An 11,694-nucleotide genomic window follows, 5' to 3' on the forward strand; every position below is an offset into this window, starting at 1 on the left:
TTGTTATATGATGTGCTCAAATCTTTATATGCATTAGACGTTTCATGTTATGCAGTGGTAACTTCTTTATCATCATCTAAACTGGTCCTCTTGCAAAAACATTTTTAAAAAATGCGCGGAGTTCCAGTTTAAAGAGTGTTTGAAAATAGGAAACCCGGGCCGTGGCAAATTAAAAGCCGGGACTATTCGAGATTTTTCAAATTTCTGATTTAAAATTTTCAGACTCTTTTTTTAGGCTAATGTGTTTTTGCTGTAAAAATTGTATTTGAATACTTGGTATTTTAGATTTTCTTTACGATTTTTGGTTTCAAGTAAAATTGGTAGGCAGATTCAATTTTCTGATTTAATATTTTATCCATTGTGCTATAAGTACTTAGTATTTTAGATTTTTTTTTTGACGATTGTTGATTTCCATGTTGGTAAAATGGGTAGACTGGGTTGGCGATATTTCAAGTGTGTTTTTTTTTTTTTTTTTTTTTTTTTTTTTGTTGTTGTTGTTGACATATTTGATAAAAATCTAATAAACTTAAAAATTATTCCGATGTTAAACACTGTATTTTAACTAAAAAAAACTTTTTCTTTTTGATAGTTATTTCTTTATTTGAAAATGCTATTTTTATGCAAAATACACATTTTCATTAAAAAAGGGATTATTAAACCAGATCCGATCATCCGGGAAGAACCTGGTGCAAAACACCATAAATCATTTCTAATTTCATAATATGCAAATGTGCACTGGTACATGTATCTATATGCTAGAAGATGGAAGGAAACTGGATTACGTTAAATATGTAATTTGTTTAATACTTTTTTCGGGATGGGGGTGGGGGGTGGGGTGTTAAATTACTAATATCAACTATTTATAAGACTGTTTCTAAGACTTCAGAAAACCTTAAATCACATTGAAAAATTGCTGCATGAAAACATTTCATTTTCAAGTTTCATATTTGCCGTCGCCAACGTGGCACGGTGATTAGAGTGTCTGCTCTAAGAGACGCGGAATAAGGAGTCAATCCTTACGTCACGGGTTCGAATCCGACAGTGGGACGTTGAGACCGGTCCTTCGTAAGAGACCGCATAAAGCCATAAACCGAGGTCCCGTTCCACAGTAGGTGTTGGCACGAAAAAAATCCCTCACTGCTCAATGGCCGTAAGTGTCGAGTATAGGACAAAATTTGCAGCTCTCCACTGGCAAATTGTGGCGTTTCCATATGAGTGAAAAATTCTCGAGAGGGACGTTAAACAGCAAACAAACAACCAAATTAAAATCATTTTAGCCTTTTTGAATAAAATGATAAAATTAAGAGTTATCCTTCAAGGCTGAGGATCGGATATCCTTAAACCAAGCAACTTACGCGTGATTAAAGTTTGACACAAGGCTTTGCATTAATAGTCCTATAATTACATGTATATGTGATAATTCTTTAATTAATTTATATTTTATCAAATGGCATGTAGATAATGAATAAGTATTTCGGATTTTTTATGTTTGACTTCCGGGAGATCAAATCCGATTTTAATGAACCATTGGCGTCGGAAGGAAATTGATAGTGGGGTGGCTAATTGAAATAGAAAAAAAAAATCAAACCTGAAAAAAAACTTGATAACCAAAAAGAAAAAAAGGGAAAATTGTTCTTTCTCCAAACCCGAAAATCCTATTTCGGGGGTGTGGGTGGATGGGGGGGGGGGGGGTTTGGTCGAACATCTTTCAGTATCAAATTCTTTTAAACACTACCAATTACCCTTCTTTCACTACAATGAATCGTGCCTGTAGAAAGTGGGGAGGGGGGGGGGGGGAGGCTAGACCTACGACCGAATTTTCAATGCCTATATTATGTCTACCTTTGTAGGCAATAGCCCCCTCCCCCCCCCCCCCGGTTCCGACGCCTATGTGAACCGGTTTTTCTTAAACATGTCATTTCACACAAAAAATGCCTTTCAAAGAATGAATAATTTTTAACATCAGAATAATTTAAAAGTTTATAAGCTTTCTGTCAAATATGGCAAAAAAAAAAACAAACAAACAAAAAACAACAAATAAACAAACAAAACAGTAAAATGTCTACTTGATTGCCTACCCGATTTACCAACCTCACGGGCGGATTCAGAGAGGGCCTATGCCCCCCCCCCCCTTGTGTCCAAAATATACATAAGATTTAATAAATCAATTGTTTTTTGGTTTGGCTGTGGGCTACCTACCCCGACCAAAAACTTGTCGGGCCCCCCTTTTCAAGATTCCTGGATCCACCACTGAACTTGGAAATCAACAATCGCCAAGAAAATCTAAATTAATAAGTATTTTAAAATTAAATGCAATTTTTACAGCGAATACACATTAACCTATAAAAATGAGTCTTAAAATTTCAGCACAGTTGATCAAATCAGGAAGCTGTATAATAGAATCAGAAATTAGAAAAATCTCGAATAGTCCCGGCTTTTAATTTGCCACGGCCCGGGTTTCCTATTTTCAAACACTCTTTAAACTGGAACTCCGCGCATTTTTTTTAAATAAAAGGACCAGTTTAGATGATGATAAAGAAGTTACCACTGCATAACATGAAACGTCTAATGCATATAAAGATTTGAGCACATCATATAACAAATTAACAACATCATATAATTAATTAACCACCTCATATAAAGATGTTACTACTGCAAAGCATGATTTAAGGAATATATATAATAATTTTACTATATAATATAATGATGTTAGTACTGTACATAATAGATTTTTCACTTCATGTAAAGGTGTCGCACTGAATGAAATTAACTTGGCACTCCACATGCAGCGGGTTTCATACAATGTAATGATTGCTTTATCACACAAATTATGTTTGTACTGTATATATTGAATTCATCACATCACAGAAAGATATCAGTAATGTATAAAATGGAAAAACCACTGCATATAATGATTTTACAGCATAATGTATCGATATTATCACTTCATTACATTATTTAACCACTACATATAATGACATTGCCACTGTATATAATGATAAAACCACTGCATATAATAAAGTCATCAATGAATATAATGATTTTATCACTGTATATAATGATTTTACCACTGTATATAAAGATAAAACCACTGCATATTATAAAGTTTTCATTGAATATAATGATTTTACCACTATATATAATGACTTAACCACTTCACATAAAGGTTACACCACCTCATATAAAATGAAAATGACCTTCAGGCAGGTATGGCGTTCCATAGTATCCTATTCTGTTTATATATACATGTAGATTAAATCCATGGAATTCGGGTTTCAATAATTTGTAACAACAATAATTAGTCTATATAATATGCAGTGTTCATAACAATGTTATGTTATGAAGTGCTAAGTGTTTGCTGTCACTCTGATAATGTATACGTCATAATAAAAAGGTCAGATGCAACGTCATAGTTAAGTTACCTTTACGTCACAATTGCTTGCATAGTTTCATGTTTGTTAGAAATTAGAAATGGCTGTGTTCGAGATCCCGAGAATCTTTGGCTCTTTTAGAGTAGAAATGCAATGTCACTGCGAAATTCCAGGAGAAAAATTGGCACTAGCTGTCACCGGCTCTATTCCCCACTTAGGGAATTGGAATTTGAAAGACGCGCTAATTGCAGGTACATATTGTAATTGAAAGAAATGTCCTTTTAGACCTTTATTTCTTTTATTTAGTTCTTCGATTATTTTATTACTGTGATAGTTCTTCACTACATGGTGGTGGATCCTTTTTAGTTAGAATACAATTTTTGGTAAAAATCTTGAATATGACATTTCGATTTCCTCTCTTGAATTTTGAAACTAAATTCGCAGCAGTTGCTGACCATGTTCACTTTTGTTTTAACTTCCCTTACGAGAGACCATAATACTAAATAGAGACTTAACTTTTAATTTCATGGAGCATTCTTCGTAATGCAACTGTTAAAGAAGAATTTGAATTCCCAAAGATGTAATTTTTATTGTATGTAATTGATTGCTGTTGTAGAGGAAGTTCCAATGCATTCTGGCAGATGGGTGGTAGGAGTTAGATTGCCTGCAGGCTTGCATTTTGAATACAAATGGTGTATCGTCTGGCGTGAAAGCCTCACCCCTTTCATGTGGGAAGACGGAGCGAATAGGTCAACTTATGTTGAAGGGAGTGGCAGATATTTGTGTGCGTGGAATAGGGGAGGGGTCTTCCAACCTATAACCGGAAATTCAGGTATACCCTAAAATGAAATAAAGTTTTTATTGATTAATTCTTTATAATTACAAGATTTTTGTAAACCCTCAATGTGATTTAATAGACTAAGTGTGATTCAAGTTTTTTTCTTCTTAAAGTTCTGTGTTTGTTTATTTGTTTGTTTGTTGTTGTTTTTTTTTTTTTTTGGGGGGGGGTGTATGTGTGTGTGTGTGTGTGTGTGTTTGTTTGTTTGTTTGTTTTATGGGGGGGGGGGGGTATGGTTTACAACTTCGCATATTTTTGAGAATCTGATTGAAGTTTAAAATGGGTTTTATGTGTTTTAAGAAATATTTCCTTTGATTGAAAGATCTTGATCAAATGACCTCACATTAACCTGACAATGAATATGTGAAAAATTCTGTACGACTATGCTTTTGTATGATGCCTGTTTTAATCTTATTCATGGGGACTTTGTTACTGTAAACTGTGTTCTACTTATGCAGTTGCTTATATTGGTCTCCAGACCCCCCCCCCCCCCCCGATGCGCTACTGGACTGTACGTATATCTAGTATTAACAAGGTCACCAAATTGCATTTTATTTGACTTTATATCTATTTTCCCGTTATGTTCTCCAGAATTTAAATTAATGATTATCAGAAACACCAAAATGTAGGCTAAAAAGAACACCCCCTGTGTGTAAAGTTACGGACCATATCTCCTTAAAAGTTATAAAAAAAACTTTTTTTAAACTAGTACAATTTACTGTTTTAAAGGATTCATGTTAAACAGTCCCCCCAAAAGAAACCCACAACTTCAAGAGCTTGTCAATTTACTAGAAGAAATAGCACAAAGCTTGAACGAAAACAATGGGCCGAGGTCTCGCCCATGCGGAGGAATACTTTATGCGGTATTTAACTTCCTCAAATGTGGAATAATCCGTGTATGCAGCTGGGTGTGGAGCAAAATACGAAGTCTCTGGAATCCACCACCAACACCAACACCGCCACCTCAGGAAGATCTGGGTACTTGGGTTTAAAGAAGTGTGCATAGACTTTTTTGCAAGAAATTTAATTGGTACGAATCTCAATTTCTCACATCTCTATTTTTTGGTTTTGGCACATATATTTTTAAGAGAAGAAATTTCTTTTTAAGATTTCATTTAGAAACTTAGCCGTAAAATCGCAACTCTAAGTTTATGTATTATAAATCCAAATTTCTGTATGCTATTGTACTATCTTTAATGTTTATTTAGAGTATCATATTAATACAAGAACTCCTTACATTTCGATCCACAAATATGCAGCAAGTTTAAGTAAAATAACCCCTCCCACTTTTTAAAATAGAGAATCGACACCAGTTCCCTTGTTCTACCTTCGATATTTTCCTCTAGGTTTCAACGAAATAATAGAAAAAATAATTAGATATACGATTCCATATTCACACTTTATTTTAATTTTTTTTGTAAATTTTTAGTCAAAGCAAAAACTGGATTCGTCTTCGATCATTATCACAATATAGTACAAAAACATTCTTGAATTCAGACAAATGAATTAATTATAAACTTACGCGTATATTAGATATTTTTTTAACATTTCTAAAACAACATTCAATCCCTTTTCTCTGATTAATTTCCTTTAGGTCCGATATACTCTCTTATATGTCTAAATATTTTCTTTACACTGTACATAAAGTTCTATCCACGATTTTACTATTGTGTCTTCATGTTATACATGCATATTTTTTTATTTCAATTTTGTTCAATTTTATCAGCTTTTTGTTTCGTTTTGTTTTGTTTTTGTTTGTTTGTTTTGTTTTGGTCATCGTTTTAAGATCCTTAATTTACGGTAATTGGGTAAACATTTAATTTCTTTTTGGTCAATGTATGTTATTGTTTATGCATGACGTCATTTATAATTATTTCTTTATTACTTTCCTAATCTGTCACTAGCACCCCCCTTCTTTGTTGGTCATCATCTGTCTTCTACTTCCATATCTACATTGTCGTTCTTATTTATTGAACCCACATGTTACATGTTGATGACAAATTTGTGATTTTTCTTCGTTTGTGTTTTATCCTGTTAGTATCCTCACCTGACTGCTTCTTACTGCGTGTCTATGCTTTTATTATGTCACTAAAGATAGCATCATTTGCCTCCTCCTCCTCATCACGTGTGTTTTTGTCGTCGGTTTTTGTTTCTTCAGAAGTGCTATTTACGGTAGCCATACGCCATTCCTACCCCATGTTTAGCTCTATGGTAACTTCCTATGTGTTGCTTATTTGTGTCCTCACCTGTTGCATAATTTCTCTTTTCTTATTTGGTTTTAGTCATTTTGTTTTTGTCTCTTTTTTGTATTTTTTTTTTTTTTTTTTTTTTTTTTTTGGGTCTTATTTGTGCTTTTGCTTTATTGTTTGTTTTGTTTTTTGTTTGATATTTTTTGTTTGTTTATTTGTTTTATTTTTGCTTATTTTTTTTTTTTTTAATTTTTGCTTAGTTTTGATTGTTTTGATTTTCGTTTTGTTGTCTTCGTTTTTGTTCTTTCTTTTTATGATAAATATTTCACAGAATTTTTAATAATTTCTATGATATTGTTGTGATTTGATACCTTTTGAAGCAGTTCTTAAGGGTTTGTTCATCAAGAGTTTTTTTAAAAAAAAAAAAATAGATTTACATTTTATCAATTATATTTAAATATATGAAAATTTTACGTTATCAAATTAATTCTTTAATCAGTCCATACAGTCATATGCATATTCTCTAGGTTTCTCGAAAGAAAAACATATTAGTAATACATGCATTCCGGTGTAAACACCCCTCTCTTTTATAACTACAGCCATCTGTTTACAAAAATATTAATCCCCGATTTCTCAGAATTAAATAAAAGGTATTTTGTTTTTATTAAGCTGAAATTCAATATTTTTTCTGTTTTCATTCTTGCACTTAAAGTTGTAGTATCTTGTCTGTATGATCGCTTTATTATCATTTCTAATTGATTTAAGATAAAGAAGTTCATTCATATAAATTTTTTACTGATGCTTTTGATTATAATTATAAGTAGTATTTTGCTGGGAAAAAATGTGGAACACTCTATATTTTTCCCATATGGATGAGGAAAATATCGTGAGCTAGGGGAACCAAATAAATCAGTCAGAAAGTTACTTCAATTTTTAATTCAATGCCAGAATTTGGCAAAACCTTTAAAAATCCTCCTTCCAGATTTTTTATTACTTAATTGTTTTAGTATAAAATTTTTAAATAAATCTTATAATTTGAAGATCTCAAAGCAGTTTTTTGATGAATCATTCTATGAAACCATTTTTATTTGAAGAACTGGTATTTGTGGGTGCGAAGTATTTCTTCATTAATGTTCAAAATAGCCAAGTTAAACCATCCTTACATTATGGAAATAAATTTGATTAATTATATCTTTATGTATACTACAGTGTATTGTTTTACAAGAAAAAAAGTAATATCGTTCAAATAATTCATTTATAAAGTCGCTTATTCAAATTAATCATATTTTTTTTCTAACTGTTGCATATGCATCTTACATTTCACTAAATTGTAAAGTTCTGTAAATATTTTTCTCGAGATGCTTTATATAATATTGTGCTTTTAGATAAGTAACACAATTATTTTTTGCTGTTTGTTTGTTCACGTAGTGTTTGTTTTGGGCAGCATACAATAAAGTATTATGTGAATGTTGGTATACGATTTTTTTCGTAATTTTTGAGGAACTAAATGCAAAGAAGAAGTAAAGATTTCTCTAAATGTAATTCGACCCCACCCCCGGTACTACCCCTTGTCATCATTCTACCTTGATGACGTGTCCTTGACCATGAAACACGGTACCAAAGTAATATATCACACAAGATTTCGACTGTTCGATCAGTGACCTTAAAGATATAACCTTGAATAAGGAAGATAACAAATATCTTGGCCATGAGTATTTATTTCAAAAAAGAATCCAAAGTTATGAATCGACAGTTTGCTAGGATTGAGGCATAAAACCATGGAATAATAGTAATACTAATCCAGTACCCTGCCTGTAAGCTAGCTGCAGAGAAAAAAGACATTAAAAAACTTTTTTTTAATTTGTATCTTTATGCATGTCTCCTATGTTTATGTATATAGATGTTCAGAAATACTGTACGCATCGATTCCTCTCATTACACAGCATCTATAGATGGTGAAAGCCAGTTTGTCCTCTTTAGGATAATCGGGGTCAATAAGTAAGAGACCCGATAGTGATATTCTCTGAACAGCAACAACGACATAAGGCAAACTGCAAAGTCCTCTGCAAGTAATTTGGTCAAACAGAGGAACACAAATCAACAGTTAAATTTGCTATGTCTGATAGATGTCAATAATGGGCTTTTCATTCACTATTAGTATAATAACTCTTGAAATTCATTCTATGACGACATTAACGGAGTTGTTTCCTGAATTCTTGACAGAATTCGCCATCATGTTCTGTTGACTATGTAAAATGTAGGAAGTTTTGAAAAACGGTACATATACACATGTATAAACAAAGGTTAAATAAATTTTATTTCTAAATACATGTACTTGCATTTCAAGCATAACATGTATATAGCAAAGAAAACACCAGAATGGTAGATCAAATCACAGAAGTGAGACATAACAAATTCTAAACAGGAACAGGAAACTCCTTTCCAAAAGGATGGCATATTCAGCAACGAGATACATTACTGACTGTTTACAGAGATTTCAGAAACATTGGATATTGTTTCAGCATTTGCATCCAAAACTTTAAATGAAATTTGCTCACTTTTTGAAAAAGAAATTGTGCACAGATATCAAGTCAAACATATGGATGGACACTTACAGAGAGAGAGAAAGAGAGAGAGAGAGAAAGAAAAACGGGATTTTCCCTCATATAAAATTGAATTATGCCCTTTTCACTGTTTTTATAGGGAAAAAACAATGATTTTTTTTTCCAGATCACTCATGCAGGTAATTAAGATATCATTTTTTGCGGCTCTGCTTTCGTTTACAACATGATAACGGCAAACTAAATGACTTCTAATCAGTTAAAAAGCAGATTTGGATAATTATTCAGTAGATAATCTTTATATCCGTGAAGAGTTTCTTAAAGTTAAATTACACCTAAATAAATAGATGAATAAATTTAAAAAAAAAAAAAAAAAAAAAAAAAAAAAAAAAAAAAAAAAACATTAATAGTAACCTAATGAAACTCACAATAACATGTTAGTGAAATATCCATAGAATCTAATAACCATAGATCTTTTAAAAAGTCCTTTGTTACGGAACATACAAGGTCTTTTTTTTTCTTTTGACCAAAACATAATCATATCGTTTAATAAGTAAGTCAGAGAGAAAACTGGGAACAAAGAATATTGCAAAAATATCAGTCAGTCACGATTTCCCCCATGGAATTTGCTCTTTGAACACATCTGAAAAACCATGCCTTGTTAATATAAGTAATATTACTTTTCATAAGCTCAAATACATATATGTTCAGCTTCTAAAAGACTTATTGTTTGGAGGAGAATTTCAGTTATAAATATCTATTGGATGGCTCGCTGTTTGTGTTGCTTTGATTAAAACATTCGGAAAGGTCACGAGTAATTCAATGACATCCAAAGAAAAGGTTCACACAGAGTGTGATAAGCACACCCCGTATAAGATACGGGTAAGAACTGTAGGATTACTAATGTGAGATCAGACTACTAGCTTTCCTACAATTCGGGCATTCCCTGATTTTTCGTATCATTTGAGTTTATCACAGAATCAGGTAAATATGACAGTGCAATTCTGTTGTAATATTTTTTTTTTTCAATTTTGAGCTAATAATCATTCAGTTTTGTTTTTGTATATAAAATTTTCTGAATTTTTTGTTCAAGTGTAACATGTGAAAATGCTATACAAGACACCCATGGACCCCGATGATCTTAGGAGTATCGTGGGTTTCTTATATTATTTAATTACCAATAAGACACTTTACCTCGAAGTTGAACTCTAGAAAAGAGAGAACCATGTGACATTTTTTTTTTAATTTGGTAGAGAACTCTTAGTTCATCAACAAATGATGCATAAAGTTTGTCTCCTGGATGCTCAATGGTAATACGATTTTCGAAAATCTAATGCATTTTCAAGAAATGATCAACTAAGCCCCACCTTAAGGCCAGAAATGTGAGGAAACAAATTTTCAAAATTTGATAAAGTACTGTAACTTAGTGTCATCATTCATACAGTTTGCCTGCAAAATGTCGATGAAAAAAGATTTTAAACCAATTAAAAGGAATATAATAAATTCAATATAAAGTCCAACTTTTAAATTGAAAGGCTATTTTTGAACATTATATGAACTTATGGTTTTGGACCAACCCATCACACCCCCAAGGGGTATGTACAATGAATACAAACAGATTTTAATTGAACTGCAATTGAAACTCGAATGAAGACAGGCGCGTAGCTGCCTATACGCAAATACGCAAGTGCGTACACATCATTTTCAGAAAAAAAAAAAAAAGGAAAAGGAAAAAGAAAAAAGAGAATTATTCGGAGAAAAAAAATCTCAGTACCATCCAACAAATATTCGTGTTTCAAATTATTCTGTGTCATACTGTGTCGATTTGAATTTTAAATTTTCATGGCTGTATGATAAATTTTTTTTATTTAATAACTGCCAAATCCAAATAAATCATTCATTATTTTGTCATTGTTCTATCATACATCGATATATTTTTTTAAAAGATTTTTGAAAAATTAAATTTCAGCCACATCGTTGAATGCTATGATCTACTAGTATGATTTACAATACGATATTTTTTGTTCATAATTAAAATTTTGTATGCGTGTTTTTAAACGTTAAGAATGATTATATGATACCAATTAATATATCAGTTAAATTTTTAGCATCAATTATATGTACAATAAGTTTCCATGGTATATTAATTTTCGTTTTAAACAATAAATATTACAATGTCTTTCATTTTCTAAACAAAAACTAAATGGCATAATTTTTATATTTCAAGAAAATGAATGAAATATTTGGTAAAACTCCGGAGCTTCTGGACCCTCGCCAGCAGGCACGTAGTGGAGCCTCCCCCTACTTATTCCCAAAACCTAACCTTTTACTATTGAAAAAGGGAAATTGAAAGGATGGATCCCCATTGTTTGTTGCACCATTGTTAAATCATGGTAATTTGGTAAAGATTAATATAAATTTGGTTTGTGAAAGATGGACACCCCCTTCCCCCCTCAACACACACACACACACACACACACACACACACAAAGAAATACTTCGAATTTTGACAATCTTCCTTTTTCGTCTTTGCTTGTCAAAATTTTTAAAGTTGTAATTTTTTCCTGGCTAGCAAAAACTATATTACGTGCCTGACCAGAGCCCTTAAACACTGGGGGGGGGGGGGGCTCAAGACCCCCCCCCCCCACCCACCCAACCCCCTGCCGTTCTCTGCGTACACATCATTTCTATTCTGGCTACGCGCCTGGAAGATGAAACGTTGGGAAATTAGGAGA

Source organism: Saccostrea echinata, unplaced genomic scaffold (assembly GCF_033153115.1).
Source record: "Saccostrea echinata isolate AGI-Se365-2 ecotype Australia unplaced genomic scaffold, CSIRO_AGI_Sech_v1 ptg000001l, whole genome shotgun sequence".
Classification (NCBI taxonomy): domain Eukaryota; kingdom Metazoa; phylum Mollusca; class Bivalvia; order Ostreida; family Ostreidae; genus Saccostrea; species Saccostrea echinata.